The sequence below is a fragment of the Bubalus bubalis genome, chromosome 13 (assembly GCF_019923935.1).
Source record: "Bubalus bubalis isolate 160015118507 breed Murrah chromosome 13, NDDB_SH_1, whole genome shotgun sequence".
Lineage (NCBI taxonomy): Eukaryota > Metazoa > Chordata > Mammalia > Artiodactyla > Bovidae > Bubalus > Bubalus bubalis.
The window spans coordinates 67,501,187-67,518,976 of NC_059169.1; the positions used below are offsets into that span (position 1 = coordinate 67,501,187).

At 45.0% G+C, this 17,790-nt stretch overlaps 2 long non-coding RNA genes across 3 annotated transcripts in view; both read right to left on the reverse strand.

The window, feature by feature from the left end:
- Positions 1-17,790, reverse strand: part of LOC102395459 — a 358,379-nt gene that overhangs the window by 308,875 nt on the left and 31,714 nt on the right. The window lies entirely within an intron of this gene.
- Positions 8,712-14,608, reverse strand: LOC112578473. The gene is made up of 2 exons (XR_003102762.3): positions 9,521-14,608; positions 8,712-9,181 (listed from the first exon to the last, which is right to left on the reverse strand). It is a non-coding gene; the product is annotated as an uncharacterized LOC112578473 (long non-coding RNA).

Sequence of the window (17,790 nt, forward strand, 5' to 3'; positions counted from 1 at the left end):
TCAAGTGAGGAAAGGGAACTTTCCCTGTTGCTGCCCCATCTTTGCCCAGGGAACCAACAATCCCCTTGGGCCTAAACAAAGGCTGTATTGGCCCAGCCCTGCACCAGCCTCAGTGTGGAGACGGGAGTGGGGCTCCATGGTCTCAGCACCAGCTCCCAGGGCCAGCCCCGTGCCCACTGTCACACTTGGCTCTGGGGCAGGATGAAGGCAGGTGGCACCCAGCAGTGCACATCAGAGAAGCCAAGGACGATTCAGATCCAGCCATCAATTCTGAAGCCTTAGCTGGGCAGCCTGTGTTCAGGTGGCCAGAGCTGGGAAGGGGTTTGAGCTGACCTCCCCACCTGTCAGTCGGCCATGCCCACTGCCTGTCATTCTCTCATTTCATTAGGACTCGGAGAAACTAAAGCTGCTCCTTGGCAGGGAAACCCGCTGCTCCACTATTGCTCTGGGCTGAATTGTTGTTCTTTAGTCGCACATCCAACTCTGTGCAACCCCACAGACTGTAGCCCTCCAGGCTCCTCTGTCCATGGGATTTCCCAGGCAAGAATACTGGAGTGGGTTCCCATGTCCTCCTCCAGGGGATCTTCCCAACCCAGGGATCGAATCCACATCTCCTGCATTGGCTGGTGGGTTCTTTACCATCAGAACCACCAGGGACAGCTCTGGGCTGAATCGTACACCCCCAAAATTCACATATTGAATTCCTAACCCCCAGGACCTCACAATGTGCCTATATTGACGGGTAGGGCCTTTAAGGAAGTAATTGGTTGGGGGGGTGGGGGGGTTAAAGATATAACTACATTATAGAAAGTTGGGTGAACAGAAGAGAAATTGTACCCCAAATACTAACATCAGAGCACAGTAAGATGTCATTTTCTTTTTAAAGCCTAAAGAGTAGAAATTAAGGTAAATGAGGTTGTAAGGGCAAGTCTTAATCCAATAATACTGATGTCCTTTTAAAAAGAGAAAAAATGAACATAAATACAAAGAGAGGGAAGGCCGTTTAAAAATGCAGGGAGAAGACAGCTGTCTGCACATCAAGGAGAAAGGCCTCAGGAGAAACCACCCCGTCAACAGCTTGCTCTTGGAATCCTAGCCTCCAGAATTAGGAGAAACTACAGTTCTGCTGGCTAAGCCTCCCAGTCTGCAGTGCTTGATTATCTTGGCCAAGCAAATCAACATGTGGGGTAACAGTTGCTCAGTCGTGTCCGACTCTTTGCAACTGCATGGACTATACAGTCAATGGAATTCTCCAGGCCAGCATACTGGAGTGAGTAGCCTTTCCCTTCTCCAGGGGAGCTTCCCAACCCAGGGATTGAACCCAGGTTTCCCACATTGCAGGCGGATTCTTTACCATCTGAGCCACCAGGGACGCCCCATCAATCCTATAGCCTGGGTCTGATAAATTCAAAACATTAAGGCTGCTCCTTTAGCTTCAGATAAATAAGCCCTCTGCATCTCCCTGCCTTTTCCCCAAGCCCCCAGAATAACATCTTTCTTTGAATAAAACCAGAAAAAAAATGGCCTAATTGTGGCATCATTAAGTAAACTGAGTTACTCACTCAGAGAGGGACACAGACATCCCTCACCCATATGCCCACCTGCCCTCTCTCATCCTCCCCTAGCTAGCAGCAACCTCCCCTGAGGGCCTCCCTGCAGGATCACACACAAGAGAAATCCCCAAAGTTGTTCTTCCAGAAAGGGCTTCTCCAAACCCCTGAATAGCCTGTGCTCAAGGTCATCAGGAGCCAGCAGGGGCTCCGGGCAGATAGGACAGTCCCAGTGTGGGGAGAGCCCTTGGGACTGAATATTCATAAGAAAACTGAGTCTACAGCATGAGGCTTCTGTTGGACCAGGCAGTTCTGACCAAACCAGTTCACACCCCTCCCCCTTGGGGTCAGCTGTCTCCCACAGCCTGGGCACTGATCACAGCCTGAAAAGGACCACTTCTGTGGACAGGCCAAAAGTGCCCCTGGAATGTGTCAGATTCCCATTAAATGCTGGAATGGAGAGACTCGGAACATAACATCCAATTCATTCCTCCCAAGAGGAAATTCAAAGGCACCCCCCACTCACAGAGGGCTACGGGGTCCCCTCTGTAATTGGCAGCAGAGTGGACTGTGAGCAAAGACTCAGCCAGGCTGGCTGGGTGTGATCCTGGCTCCATCTCTTCCTTCCTCTGATAAGTCACTTAACTTTCTGTGCCTCTGTTTGAGCAAATAGGATTTTTTTCTGTGAATTGGGCATCATAAAAAGAGCACCTGCTTCCTAGGATTGTTTTAAAGAGTTAGAAGCAATACCGTACATATAAAGCAACTCTGCACATAGCAAATGTTAAATAACATTAGTTGTTAGAATGATTGGTTTTCAGAAGACATGAGTTTGGTTTCTGTCTGTTGCCTCTATGTGAGATTTTGAGTGAATGTTAGTCATCTCCCAGAGCTTCAGTCACCTCGCCTACAAAGTGGGAGCAATGTATGTTTATCCACATTAAGATTGCTCTGAGGACTAAGAGAAAATCTGTGAATCTGCTCTGTGCTGCCCTCATCCATATACCATATGCATCTCTTTCAGTGCCTGGTTGTTGTTCTTGTCTTTTAGTCGCTAAGTCGTGTCCAACTTTTTTGTGACCCCCGTGGACTGTAGCCCACCAGGCTCCTCTTTCCATGGGATTTCCCAGGCAAGAATACTGGAGTGGGTGGCCATGCCTTCCTCCAGGAGATCTTCCTGACCCAGGGATCCAACCCGTGTCTCCTGCATTGGCAGGAGGATTCTTTATCACTGAGTCACCTGGGAAATCTTCAGCACCTGGTATTGGAATGCTTTTTGAGGGAATGAATTTAAAACTCCATGATATGATTTATTATTTAACTGCTTGCTGAACATTTCAGTTTAGGGTGAAGGACTTGAATGGCTGCAGGAAGTGTGGCCAGTCCAATGCAATAGGGATCACATATCAGTATCCACTTCCTATGGTTGTCACCTCTGGTTTTTAGGACATAGGCTGATGAAGTCAAGCCAAACACACCTCAGCACACAGGGCTGATCCTCATCCAACAGCCTGAGTCGAAGATATACTGAGGCCTCCTGATGGATTTGTCTGCAGTTAGGGTCAATGTTAAGACAAATCGATAGTCATCTTCATCACTTAGCACACGAAGTCTACCTAAAGTTGCAGTTTGGAAAAAGTCTGTGCTCTGAACTCTGTGCCTCTTCGTAATCAAACTCACTCCCAAGAGCTGTCCCTTTTTAATGGTCCCGAATCAACAATCTGCCCCCAGAAAATGGAAAGAAAAAAAAAAAAAAAAGAAGTGGGAAGAGAAAAAAATCAATGGTTCAAGATAATTTTGATTCTGCAGATTAGTCAAAAACCGCTAACACTGACCGGTCATGTCTCAACTTGCCCCCTAAATCTCTGGAATGAAACAAATCCCCTCATAGGCTTTATCAGAGCAGGCTAATAAGATGAAGTTGCTGTTCCAGTAATTTCCAATAACCTGAAGAAAACTTTCCTGGAAAGCTCTACTTTCCCCATAAGAAAGCATGGCTTTATTAAGGTGCTTAAGATTACGAGGATTTGGGCACACGAGGGCACTCTGAAGGTATTATCACTTTCCTGCCAGCCCTTGCTGGGTGGGTGGCCCTCAAGACAGGGCTGAGTGCAGAGCGGAGTAAATATGGGGACCAAACGGGTCTTTGGTGCTTCCAGGATTCCTGTCCCCTCTTGAAAATGGACATGACAGCACCCGCTGAGGGAGTCTGCTGGGACTGTGGAGATCACATGCGTAAAGGTGCTTTGAATTCCTTGGAGAAATAGCATTCTATAAACCGTTTTATCATCACGTACCGGTTTTAAGTGTGTGCTTGTATAACCAAGTGGCACAAGTGAGGGTCACCTATAGCCCTATTTCTCAGTGTTTCCTAGGTGTCCATCTACTTCCAGCTCTTGTCCTCCACATGTTCCTACCTTCCTGCTGACCAGTCTACAAATAACTCAAAATGACAAAAAGTCAAGGACATGAACATCCAGGTCGTACCTCCTTGGTGCCAGGTAAGACACTAGATGCTTTGTATAAACCATCTCCTTTAACCCTTACAGCACCCTGGGAGAAAGGGGTTAATCATCAGAGCCCTCAAGATTCGGACTCAGAAGGGTGACGTCTGCAGAATCAGGATGTCAGCCCAGGTTTCTCTGGGTTCCTAAGAGTTCTCTCTTTCCAGTCAACAATGCCCTTGTCCCTCAAAGAGCTCCCTAAGATTGACCAGACGGACCCCTCAGATCTGAGGGCTGCCAGCAAGGACCTTGAGAATAAGCTGGAACCATAAACAAGTATAGGTTTGTTCGTGATTACAAAAGATGATGCTGCTAATCTGATTAAAATCACATTTTTTTAAAGTCCTGAACACGTTTTTTTTTCCCCCAGCAGAGTTGTCCTCCAGCCACTCCTAGACTGGTCCCAACCTCCTTTCCAGTGACTGGCAATAAGCCCACATGGTCCTCCCCAGATCTGTGGCCTGATCACAGGGAGACGGGATGGCTCAGTGGTGGGGTGACAGTGGATGGCGTAAGAGTGTTCCACAGCATCACGTGTCACCTCCTTCATCTCACACACCCCTTCTCTGCTTTTCCACCAGCTTCCAGTCTCTTAACGTCCTTCCCCAACACATCCTACAGACATCAAGAGTCCTCACCGAGGCTCAGACTGATCTAGGTGTCGATCCAAAGCCCCTGCACTTGGACACAACCCTTAACTTCTTCATGTCTCACTTTCTTCATCTGTAAAACATGACGACAATGGCAGTAGGGAGGATCCACAGAGATAGACGTATCTATAGAAAGCACCCAGCACAGTGTCTGCCCATATACGTCAGAGCTAGGGAGTTATTTCTTTTTCCAGAATCCGACTGTGGCTACTGTCCCTTAGATTAAAACTCCTCCTTGTGGCTTTTAGATTGCTCATCAGTGAGACCCATTCACCGTTTTCATTCATTCTTTCGTGCATCAAATATTTATCGAGCATCTAACAACATGTCAGGCCAGGATAAATGAAAATATCTGCCCTCCTGGGGCACTAGAGAGCAAAGAATAATCCACAAATCAATGAGTAAAGACCTCAGTGAGTAATCTAGTTGTCCTGTCTTGAAGCTATGTGGTCTTGATGATTTAAGTCTTCATTTCAAGACTCAGTTTCCCCATCTGTAACGCAGGAATAACCATGCCCACCCTCAGGGCTCTTGTGAGCCCAGCATTACTGTAGGGCCTATGACGTCTGATAGGATTCTGAGGCAGCGCCAAACAGCTTTCTCTTTCCACCCTTATCCACACTGACGCCTCTTTCTGTCACTGAGTGGGAACAGGAGTTGCTAAGAGAATGCCAGGCTTCTCCAGCAGCCCCCAGTTCCTGTGGGGAGGCAGATGTAAGGAAACCCTGCAGCCAGGACGATCAGAGAAGGCTTGAAATGCTGCCAGCAGCGCTCTTGGGGGTTTGTGGGAAAAAAAAAAAACCTGTCACAGCTCAGCTCTCACCAGCTTCTGGCTGTGACAGACGGGTGCCTGCGACACCCTCTTGCTGCCACCCCCAACTTCGACACTTTCAGCGGGGAAAATCTGATGCTGCACGAAACAGCGGCTCCCAAGGCCATGGAGGATGCTGGGATCCAGGTCTTCTCTGCAGGGTAGCGAGGAGTGCTGGCACCTTCGTCTCTAACCTGGCGGGCGGCTGGATCTCACGATTTTAGACAGCTTGATTCCTTCTCGTGGGTGGGGAGGACCTAGGGTTCCTGACCTGAGCAGTTCAGTTCAGCGAGGGTTAATCCCTTTGCACAGGGCTCAAGCCACTCAAACATTTTGCGATATTTGGCTGGAAAGGCTGAAATGGTTCCACCTGGGGATTTTAGACCAGCAAGAGCAGCCCACCGCCCCTCTCCATGGTACTCAGGAATTCCAGAAACGAGGATGCAGAGAGTAGTGAGCGATTTGAGCCAGAGGTGCCCTAGAGGACAGGCAGCCCAGCCATTTTCAAAGGTTCCTTTCAGCAGGGGAAACCTCTTCATCTCAAATAGAATCATATGTATAAACTCCGTATGTATATTTTAAGTTTTTATTTTATATTGGAGTATAGCTGATTAATAATGTTGTGATACCTTTAGGTGCCATACATATACATGCAGCCATTCTCCCCCAAACTCCCCTCCCGTCCAGGCTGACACATAACACTGCACAGAGTTCCCTGTGCTCTGCAGTAGGTCCTTGTTGATTATCCATTTTAAGTATAGCAGTGTGTCCATCCCAAGCTCCCTAACTGTCCCATCCCCCCATCCTTTCCCCCGCAACCATAAGTTCATTCTCTAAGTCTGTGAGTCTGTTTCACTTTCTCAGTCTGACTTACTTCGCTCAGTATGACAATCTCTAGGTGTTATGACCAACCTAGATAGCATATTCAAAAGCAGAGACATTACTTTGCCAACAAAGATTCGTCTAGTCAAGGCTATGGTTTTTCTTGTGGTCATGTATGGATGTGAGAGTTGGACTGTGAAGAAAGCTGAGCACCGAAGAATTGATGCTTTTGAACTGTGGTGTTGGAGAAGACTCTTGAGAGTCCCTTGGACTGCAAGGAGATCCAACCAGTCCATTCTGAAGGAAATCAGCCCTGGGATTTCTTTGGAAGGAATGATGCTGAAGCTGAAACTCCAGTACTTTGGCCACCTCATGCGAAGAGTTGACTCATTGGAAAAGACTCTGATGCTGGGAGGGATTGGGGGCAAGAGGAGAAGGGGATGACAGAGGATGAGATGGCTGGATGGCATCACTGACTCGATGGACATGAGTCTGAGTGAACTCCAGGAGTTGGTGATGGACAGGGAGGCCTGGCGTGCTGCGATTCATGGGGTCACAAAGAGTTGGACACGACTGAGTGACTGAACTGAACTGAACTGAACTGAGGTCCATCCATGTTGCTGCAAATGGCATTATTTCACTCTTTTTTTTTATGGCTGAAATTCCATAAGTATTTTTCTAAAAAGAAGAAAAAGATGCTCTTCTGTGTTTCTCAAGAGGGATTCTATTGCAACTGTGGGCACAGTCTTCATTTTGCAGGACGGTCCTGCATGTGGTAGGACATTTGACAGCATGTGGTAGGACATTTGACAGCCTAGGCTCCTGTGTCTACATATCAGTGGCTCCCTCCACCCCAAGCGACTGGAAATAAAAAGCCCCCACACATTCCCAAATGCCCTCTGCAGGTACCCATCCTGCTTGAGAATTCACCTAATCACAGTTGCACAATTAGATCTGCCCGGTAAGGACCGCTGCTGATCCTGACATGATGGCCCTGAGCCTAAGGGATGTCGAGTGCCCTGGGAAAGCCGCTGTGGGAAAGCCTGACTCCCCTAGATGAATGACCTTCTCACTGTGTTGCCAGGAGTAAGCCACTTACCCTCCTTGGGCCTCAGTTTTCTCTTTTGCAAAGTGGGAATAACAATCCTTACCTTCCTCACAGGGCCTTTGTGAGGACCCAGTGAAGTACTGTCCACAAACTTGCTTTGTAAATTCTCCAGCCTTTGCTAATGCCTTGTCCACGCTCCTCTCCTGGGCTTGTAAAGGACCTGCTATCTTAGTGTTCTGAAAAGACTTCCCATGGAAACCAAAGAATAAAAGCAAAAAACCCAAGCATAAGGATTCCACAGAAAATCACTTCTATTCACGTCCCCGGCACTCACACCCCGGGAGACGATGGCTGTCCCCTGCTCCCACCAAGACACCTACCTTCTCTCTTTTGTGAGCCAGCAAGACAATCAGCCAAGCTTGGCCTGCAGGCAAGGCTCAGCCAGCACAACCTGAAAGTCAATGACTTTGAGAAAACAGCCTGGAAGAACTCAAGCCTTATCTTTATTACCCCAAGTGGTGTGTGTGACTTGAAAACCTATCAGGAGAAATGGTATGAACAGAGTCTCCCCTAACTTCACCCCTGAAACTGAGAGGCGATGTCACCATGCCGCTTCTAGAGTTTTTGATAGGATGGCACCTGGTTCATGAAAAAAGACTGAGATTTTCAGTTGCAAAGGGAATCAAGATGACATCACCTCACTGAGGCTCTTTTATCTTTTCTCTTCTTTGTTCTTTTCATGTTTTAAAAACTTCATACTGGAGTACTGAGTTTCCCAGGTGGCTCGGTGGTAAAGAATCCACCTGCAAATGCAAGAGACATGGGTTTGATCCCCGGCCCAGGAAGATCCGCTGGAGAAGAAAATGGCAACCCACTCCAGTATTCTCCCCTGGAGAATCCCAGGGACAGAGGAGCTTGACAGGCTACAGCCCACGGTGTTGCAAAAGAGACTGACATGACTTAGTGACTAAACAAAAACACCACCACCATGTTAGAGCACACTTGATCAGCAATGCTGTGTTAGTTTCAGGTGTACAATCAACAAAGTGATTCAGTTATACATATACATGGATCTATTCTTTTTCAAATTATTTTCCCATTTAGGTTGTTACAGACTATTGAATAAAGTTCCCTGTGCTATACAGTAGGTCCTTGTTTGTTCTTTATTTTAAATATACCAGTGTGTACCTGTATATCCCAGACTCCCAATCTCTCCCTCCCCCTGACTTCCCCCAGCCCCCCACCCCCTCATTACCACCATTTGCAGCAACAGGAATGAACCTGGAGATTATCATAAGTGAAGTAAGTCAGACAGAGAGAGACAGATAACACATGACAACGTTTATTTGCAGAATCTAAAAAAAAAAGATACAAATGGACTTTTTCCCCTTCTCTGCTTTGAAAGGCGAAGGTTGTGCAGATATGAGCAAAAGAATCCATTCTGACTTCATCCCAAACTGGAGTCAAAGTTTTTCTGAGTTCCAGGTCTTAGGTGATAAAATTGGGGTTTATTTTCTCTTTTCCTCTGTTCTCATGCCTGGGTTCAGGCCCTGAAAGGAGCGTCCTTCAAATGTTCCCAAGTAAGCACCAGGGGTCAGGAGGGGTCACTTCAGGTTTAGGGCCAGCTTTACAGAATAAACTTCTCAATATCCCAACTCACTCATTCAGCCCCATTCTGCCTCCAGCAACTGTGCCATCTCATTTGGACAAAATATAACTTCTCAGTTCAAAGAGAAAATGCATGGAATGGTCCCGCCAGCTTCCTCGAGATATCCCGGGAGTCCATGAAGGTAAATCTAATAGGAATAAGAAGCACATGATTCCACCTTTCTATAAACATACCTGGCTTAAGAGAAATGGGACAGGCGCCGGGCTGGAAACACTGCTTCATCTACTTCAGAAAGAAATAGCGTGAATCAGCAAAGTGCAGAGAAAACACCAGCCTGGGATCATCAGACCCAGATGAGGAAAGTACCAAACACCAAAAGGGCAAAAGAAAATCTAAGTGAAACTTGCATTTTTGGTCACACTGGGGGTGCTCAGAGAAGCCAGTCATGCAGCTGAGTTTCTGAAGGTCACCTGTGTCTCCATTTGTCCCCCACGGCCGCCAAGGTCTGGCCATTTTACCCACTGACCTGGGGTAGCTGCACTTTGGCGGAGTCCGTCCCCACTGATGTATTCGAGCTCATTGCCAAGGGAAAATGAAACAGGCCCAGGAGCAAAATGCCAATAGTGGCCGCAGAAGAAAGGAAGCCTGTTAAATGTCTCTCCCTCTCCATTACCTTCACTGCTTTTTTAACACTAAATCCCTCAAGAACCAGATGCTTATGCTAATAAAGGCCCATTAAGTAAGCAGCTCAGAAAAGGTATAAGAGCACCGTCTTCTCACGGAGAATACTAAAAGTTTACTCTTCAAAACAAAAGGGTCTAAAGTCTAAGCCACAATACGGATAGCTGTTCAGCACAGGTATCCCGAGGCAGTCAGATTAACTTGGCCACTTGCTTCCGTGTGGCCCCAGAACAAGTCATAATTGGACTAATTCTTGGATGTACATCTAATAGGATTAATAACTGTGACTAGCTCATGACTTTTGTGTACCTTAAAGAGATAGTGCAGACAAACACTTAGCACATTATCTGGTACAAATTCAGTTCTTATAAATGCTAGTTGTCATTGTTATTGTTATAGACCTAAAATAGGATATCAAGGGCAGATAAAAGACTTTCTTAAAATCACCTCACTCATGATTCTATATATAACTTGCAGCTTTGCTCACCAACTATAGCACTTAATAAGAATTTTTAAATTCCTGTTCCTAGTGCTTCTTAGGCACTGTTAAATCTGACAGAGTTGGGGCTCCTCTAGGAAGCTTACCAACTCCCTGTCTGCATCTGGACCAGGACATTAAGTGCAAATGAAGAACACAGAATTCTCATCTAGACAGAAACAGCGTCTCTCAGGCCAGCCCTGCCTACATCAAGGGCTTGCCAATGAACTAAACTGAAAAATAGAAACTGGCCAAGAGGAAATTCAGATAATGGAGTTATCAAGCACTGACTTTAGAATAACTATGCTTAGTATGTTTTCAGAGCTTAAAAGAGAGAGAGAGAATGTGGGCCAAGAGCTCAGCCAGAAACTTGGAAGCTTTATTTTTAAAAGAATCAAATGAAATGAAAAGTTCAATAACTGAAATTATCTCAAAAGAGAATTTGTGGACTAGATGATATTAGAAGAAAATATCCAAGCCGAAGCAAGAAAGGGCAAAAGGAAGAAAATAGAGAAGAATGTAGAGAAGTATAGATGTGTAGGAAACCTGTACAAGAAAATGACCTAAGTGTAGATAGAATCCCAGGGAAGATGAGAATAGCTGAGAATTCCCCAGAAGTGGCACAAGATATCAAGGTAATCTCTCAGTAAGTACTATAAATACCAGAAACAAATACCAAAGAAAATTACATCTTTGCACATAGTGAAACTACTTAAAAACCAAAGACATATCTTAAAATCAGCCAGAGGAAGAGAATAAACTGTTGACACAATACTTCTCAGTAGAAACAATGGAATCCAGAAGACAATGGAATCCTGAAGACTTTGAAATAGTATCTTCAAAGTTACTGAAAGAAAAGAACTCCCAATCTAGAATTCTATATTCAGCAAAAATCCCTCAAAAGTAAAGCTTTAAGTAAACATATTTTCAAACAAAAACTGAGAATATTAGCAGCACATCAAATCTAATGAGAATACTAAAATCTTCTCTTTAGACCAAAGGAAAATGATCCTAGGTAAAAGTTTAGAAAGGCAGGGAAGAATAAAAAGCAGCACAAATGGTAAATCTATAAACACAATTTACATAAACCATAACAAACATAACTATCTAAATAAACAATGACAACATTATGTAATGGTCTTTTGGGGTTTAAAATACATATAAAATTAAAATACATGACATATAGTAAATAAGTTGAAAGTGGGGTTAATGGGAGTTAAAATATTCTGAGGTTTATTGTGTCTAGGTAATGGTAACAATATGAACTTAGGTTAGATTTTACATAGTCAAGAATGTTGCTATCTCCAGAGTAAGCATTGATTTAGTAAAAGCATGTATAAGCTAACAGAAGAAAGGAATATTTTCTTTAAAAAGAACTTCTATGAAAGAGAAGGCAAACAAAGAGAGATAAGAAACACAGAAAAGGTAAAACACACTGAAAGTAAATGGGAAGATGATATTTCTTATCTCAAGTATATTGCAATTATATTAAATGCAAGATGACTAAACACTTCAATTGAAATACTGAGAAATCAAAACAAAGCCCAATTACAGGCTGCTTACAAAAGACTCACTTTAAATATATAGAAATAGAAGTGTTAAGAGTAAAATGATGAAAAATACATACTATGCAAACACTAACCCCAAGAAAACTAATGTAGCTACATCAATATTAGAGAATATAGATTTAGAAGCACTTAGAGAAATAGAGTTATTTCATGATCATAAAAGCTTCCACCTCCTAGGAAGATACAGCAATTCTAAATTTCTAAGCACGTAACATCATAGTCTCAAAATATATAAAGCAAAAGGAAAAAAAAAATAGAATTTCATAATCATTGTAGATTGTAAAACATTTCTTCAAGCAGACAAAATCAATAAAAATATTCAAAATATGAATGACACAATTAATAAACTTGACCTAATTGAGAACTATTAAACACTGAATCCAACAGCTGCAGAATACATACTCTTGAAATATACATGGGAAATTTAGCAAAATAACGCTAGTTCAAAAAGCAAGCCTTAGTAAAGCTGAAAGGATTGAAATCTTACCATTCTTTAATCAATAATAGAAAATCTCTAAATGCTGGGAATTAAGTACCACACATGCATAATCTAGACACTATTTACTCATCAAAAATATTAATACATGCATATCTAAGGACTCAAACAACAAGCCAGAGTGGGTGTCAGGGGGCAGGCACAGGAAATGAGAAAAGTAAGAGGGGAAAAAACAAAATAGAACAAAGAGAGGGGCCTTGCACAGAATAATGATTTTGGTGAAACACAACTCAAGAAGTATACTAAATTCAACTCTGCACACTAAAGGTCAAAAATGAAATGAGAAAATTATTTTATAAGACTAACATTTAGAAAATCTTAATTGTAGCATGTTCTAAATTTACTAAGTCAGTCTTAGAGCCTCATGTTTGATATACAGGACAAAAAGTCCTTATACCTTATCAATCAATTCAACGAGCATCTGATGAACACAGGTTATATGCCAGAGAGTGTGCCAGTTGGTGCAGATACAAAGTCATATGAGACAGAGTCCCAGCTCTCAAGGCACTTACACCTCATGGGAGGTGATGTCATATGAAATAAACGGAGGAAATATTATAAGGATAGCCACAGAACATAATTGCACAGAAACCACAGCTTACACAACAAAGTAGTACTAGGCATTTGATCACTGATGTTGACTTGGCTGAGAATGACCTACTTTCTGATCTTCGGCTTGCTCTGCAATGAACAAACTCCTTGAGGGCAAGGACAAAAGATTATTTAATTCTGCAATCCCGGTGTTCAGCAGAGTGAGAGTTTATCACATTTTTGTTGAATGAATGAATGCAAAACGGGTGACAGTGTGACCCAGTGTTCCAAGTCCTATATTCCTACATCAAGAAACCAGGTATAGAAACAACTGGAGCCCTCGACTGGAAGCCAGATCCACAAGGAGATTGGTCCTGCTTTTGGTTTGGTCTCTAGATGATGTCCAAATCCCAGATTTATAGCTCAAATCCCAGTCATAGCTCTAGGGCTCACTGAGGATATTACATCCAGAGCCTTGGAGAACTTTGTTATTCGTAGGTCAACTCTGAATCAAACATATGTGATGCTAAAAAAGAAAAAGAAAGCCCTACCCGTCATAAAGTTCTAGAAATCACCTGCAGGGCAATGAGTGAACACAGAAGAGCTTATCTGTAAATAGGATGACAACTTCTCAGAAAGTTTTTGGAAGAATGATACAGCATGTGAAAGGCCTGGCAACTAGAGATCCCCAATAAATAGTTGCTAAATGAGTTTTTAAAATAATGGGCATTTGGGACTTCCCTGGCAGTCTAGTGATAACCTGCTCCTCACAGTGTGGCCAAAAAAAAATTTTTTTTAATTTTTTTTAATTAAAAAATAAAATAGTGGGCATTCTTTAAGTTTAATTTCTCCTTCTTCCTCCAATATCCCATCCCCCCATTCTCCCAAAAGAGGCAGGTAACCATGAAGTGGAGAAATATTTTGAAGGCCTTTCATGCATAACTCTCAGGACATCGAACTACAGAAAAGCATCACCACAGTTGGGGCACATAGAGACCAACACAGAATGCCGAAGACAAAATTATTGTTGCAGGCAAGGGCTAGGACTGAGCCATGAAGCAAATGAGACTAGACTGTAGCAGCCGCATCTGCAAATCAAAGGGCAACTTGAGGCATACACACATCCCTGAATCGAGATGGGCATAACTCCTTCATCGGTGGATGACAATTCAATTAAGTAGGCCAAGATGCTTGCCCCATATACAATCCCCACCACTCCAATATCCTCTTCCTCTCATCGTAGATTAAGTAGCTCCAGCCTCCACACAGTTTTGAAGATCAGTAAATGACCCAGTTTCTTTAGACACAGTCAAGTAATCCCCAAAGTACTTTCAATTTATAAAATGCATCAAAGTGCATTTATTTATAGCCTGTAATGCACCAGAAGTTTTGCTGGATGCTGTACAAATGAGCTTCATATATTCTTGGGCCCCGAGCTTTAAAGAAGGAATCTGGTTTTTCTAACCATCCTTCTATAAACATGCCCTCCGATGGCTTCTTAATCCTCAAAGTCAACAGTTTTTCCTGAGACCGCATTTGTTTCAGCTCGTCTGCAGCCCCTGGTCTCTCTGGTCTCCTCTTTTCCATGATAGAGAACTTCCCCATATTTCCCTACTATCTATCTCTCCTATTGTTTCTTCTGCTTGCATTGATTTCTATTCCTCCTCTAAGTCCTAAAAGGACATATTCCTGAGGCTGTTGTTTTCTGCCGATCTCTTTTGGGTCCTGAACTAACCAACTGACATGTTCAGTTCAGTCGCTCAGTCGTGTCCGATTCTTTGTGACCCCATGGACTGTAGCACGCAAGGCCTCCCTGTCCATCACCAGCTCCCGGAGTTCACCAAAACTCATGTCCATTGAGTCGGTGATACCATCCAACCATCTCACCCTCTGTCATCCCCTTCTCCTCCTGCCTTCAATCTTTCCCAGCATCAGGGTCTTTTCAAATGAGTCAGCTCTGTGCATCAGGTGGCCAAAGGATTGGAGTTTCAGCTTCAATATCAGTCCTTCCAATGAACACACAGGACTGATCTCCTTTAGGATGGACTGGTTGGATCTCCTTGCAGTCCAAGGGTCTCTCAAGAGTCTTCTCCAACACCTGACTATGAGCATGGCACCGCTTAAGTGCTTTACATATATGAACCCACTTCATGCTGATGACAGTCCGGTGAGGCAAGTACCGTGACTGTCCCTATGTTTTAGATGGGGAAGCTAAGAACCAGAGGGATTAAGAAGTCCAGAGGTTCTCAAAACAGCTTGGGATCAGCGTACCTGAGAAGCCTAATAAAATGTAGGATTACATGCTCTGAAATAAGATGAAATTGCTGAGGGAAAAAAAAAAAAATATGGAGGAGTGAGAAGAAGACTAAAAAAGTGGAACTCTGAGAAACAGCAGCCTCATTCATGAGACAGAGGTAAAGAACAGTGGACCCCAAGATGTAGGTGAGAGGGGACAGGGCAGCCAAGGCAGAGTGGTATCCTGGGAGCACTAGAGAAGATCTCCAAATACAAGGTTGATTCTTCCAGATCATTGAAGGCGGTGGGCAGTGTTTGCTGGAACTGATGGTTAGGAGGTCGTGTGTGACCCAGGTGGGAAGAGTTTTAGTGGCATTTAGGGGAAAGAATCCAAATATTTTTTAAGACCCTAAAGGAAGATTTCTCTCTCCTTCTCTTTTCCTTCTCTCTCTCTCTCCCTTTCTCCATCTGTGTGTCTAGAACCTGGCTTACACATAATTACTCCTCATTTGCTGGCTTGCCATTGCAGAGGACGAGGGAACTGTCCACAAAAATCACTGTTATGGGGTCAAAAAGGAAAGACAGTGGGTATGTGACTTGGGAGTTCAGAATTGTGGGAGTGGGGGGCTCACACATCGGTTTCAAGCTGGACAGGAACCATTTCATGGAGGAGGTGACGGGAGGACAAGGCCCTGGTGCCCTGGTAGAGCGTGCCCACTGCAGGCTGCGGAGTGGACACGGCCTGTCTGCTCGGACAGGACACCACGGTTCTCAGACGATAACACAGTGCCCCGATTCTTCTGGAGAGGCAGTTGCCTACAGCTGAAGTCACGGTTCCAGGTCACTGTGACCCACGGCCCACCCTGAAACGCCTTCCACTCCTCGACCTCTTAGGGTCGCCCTGCTCGGCTCCGAAGGCCAATGCTTCTTCGCTGTCACGGCCCTTCTCATTTGTCCTGGAGAGAAAACACCCAGTTCCTCACAGCTGACTGTTGCTCCCACAGCTCTGGGAGCGTTAAGCCTTCAAAAGAGGAACCACTCATTCTGTCATCACCACAGCGGTGGCTTCTACGGGATTCCTTTTTCCGATTGAGCATTGGATGGACGGCTTGGCTCTTGCCTGGGGGTGGAGGGCGGGGTGGGAGGGCGTTGCAAAGCCTCTGACTCATTCCGCCCTCCCTCTCGCCCTCCCCAGCTGCCCCGAACCGCACTTCCTCCTCCTCTGAAGTTAAAGGTCAGCCTCTCATGCTCAGGCCAAGGTTTTTTAGACACACACACTTGTACCAAAAAAAAAAAAAAAAAATTGGCTTCTGAGAGAATACATTTTTTAAACATGAAAAGAAATAAGGAAAGGAGCTCTCAAAAATAAATTTAAAAATAAATAATCATTCCCCCCAAACTACTTAATAATTTCAGAATAATAAAACTTTCCAATTGTAAATGCGTCAGGAATAAAATAAAAGGCATGAATGCTCCACTGTGCTCATGCAGGCCTCTTAAAAATGATCCTAATTTCTTCCAGAGGCTCTGTAGGGGAATGGCAAGGTTCTCCTCAATAGAGAAGTATTCCAGCAATAATATAGTCACTTCTCTTCACATGTCCTTAGTGCTAGTATGAACACGGCAATGCTTTACAGCTGGCATCCTGTACATAGCTGCTCGAAAATGCTGTATTCCTAGGGGCTACAATCATGCATTGTGCATTTGAAACGCCTTTCACTAAGCAAAAGCAGTCAGCAGCCCCAGACGACCCCACCAGGGACCATTACACGGAGCTTTCTACTTCTCCAGGTCCCCCTGCCCCTGGTAAGGTTTGAGCAGCCCACTGAGCCCTTGGACCCAGGCGATCAACCCAAGCAGGACACTGAATCATGATGTCTCTGCATTCTGGGTAATTTCTGCCTCCCATCCCTCCTTTGTCCCAACCTCAGTGGTCAGGAGTTCTGTGAAACTGGCTGGACAGAGGTGATTATGATACTGTTTCTATTTTACTGATAAAGAAACTGAGTCTTGAACTCCCCTGGTGGCCCAGCGGTTAAGAATCTGCCTGCCAATGCAGAGGACACGAGTTCAATCCCTGGTCCGGGAAGATTCCACGTGCCGCAGGGCAACTAAGTCCCTGAGCCGCAACTACTGAAGCCCGTATGCCTAGAGCCCGTGGTCTGCAACAGGAGAAGCCACCGCAGTGAGAAGCCCACGCACCCCAATGAAGAGCAGCCCCCACTGGCCGCAATGAGAGAAAGCTGGGGCGCAGCCACAGTGACCCAGCGCAGCCAAAAATAAAATTTTTTTTTAAGTTTATAAGAAACTGTACCTCTGAATTTAACCACACAGTTCATGAGGGGCAACAAATACCACAGCCCACAAGGGTTGCACCTCGCCACCCTCTGAACTCACTTCCCGCCCACTGGGACCAGAGGCCCGTCCAGTTCTGAAAATGGGGACTGACCTGGTTCCAACAGGAGTCTGGGGTCCTTCTCTTCCCGCCCAGTGTCCCCGCACTGTGCCCAAGGGCCTGACCGTACAGGCGGTGTTTGTAACCATGGCTCCCTTGAACTTTCAGAAACCTCCATCTGACGGCACGGCCGCCCGTTTCCACACCTCCTGCTTTGCTGCCTGCCAGTGACAACCTGTTTCAGATTAGCCTTGACAATTTTCTCTGGAGAGCTTCCAAAAATGTCCTCAACCAAACCATCAGGGAAAGGACTGGGCCTGGCGCCCACCCAGCACCGGGCAGAGGAGACCAGCCACCGTCACTCCCCGCGGCCCTGGAGACCGCTCGTGGGCACAGGCCACTTCGCCCCAGG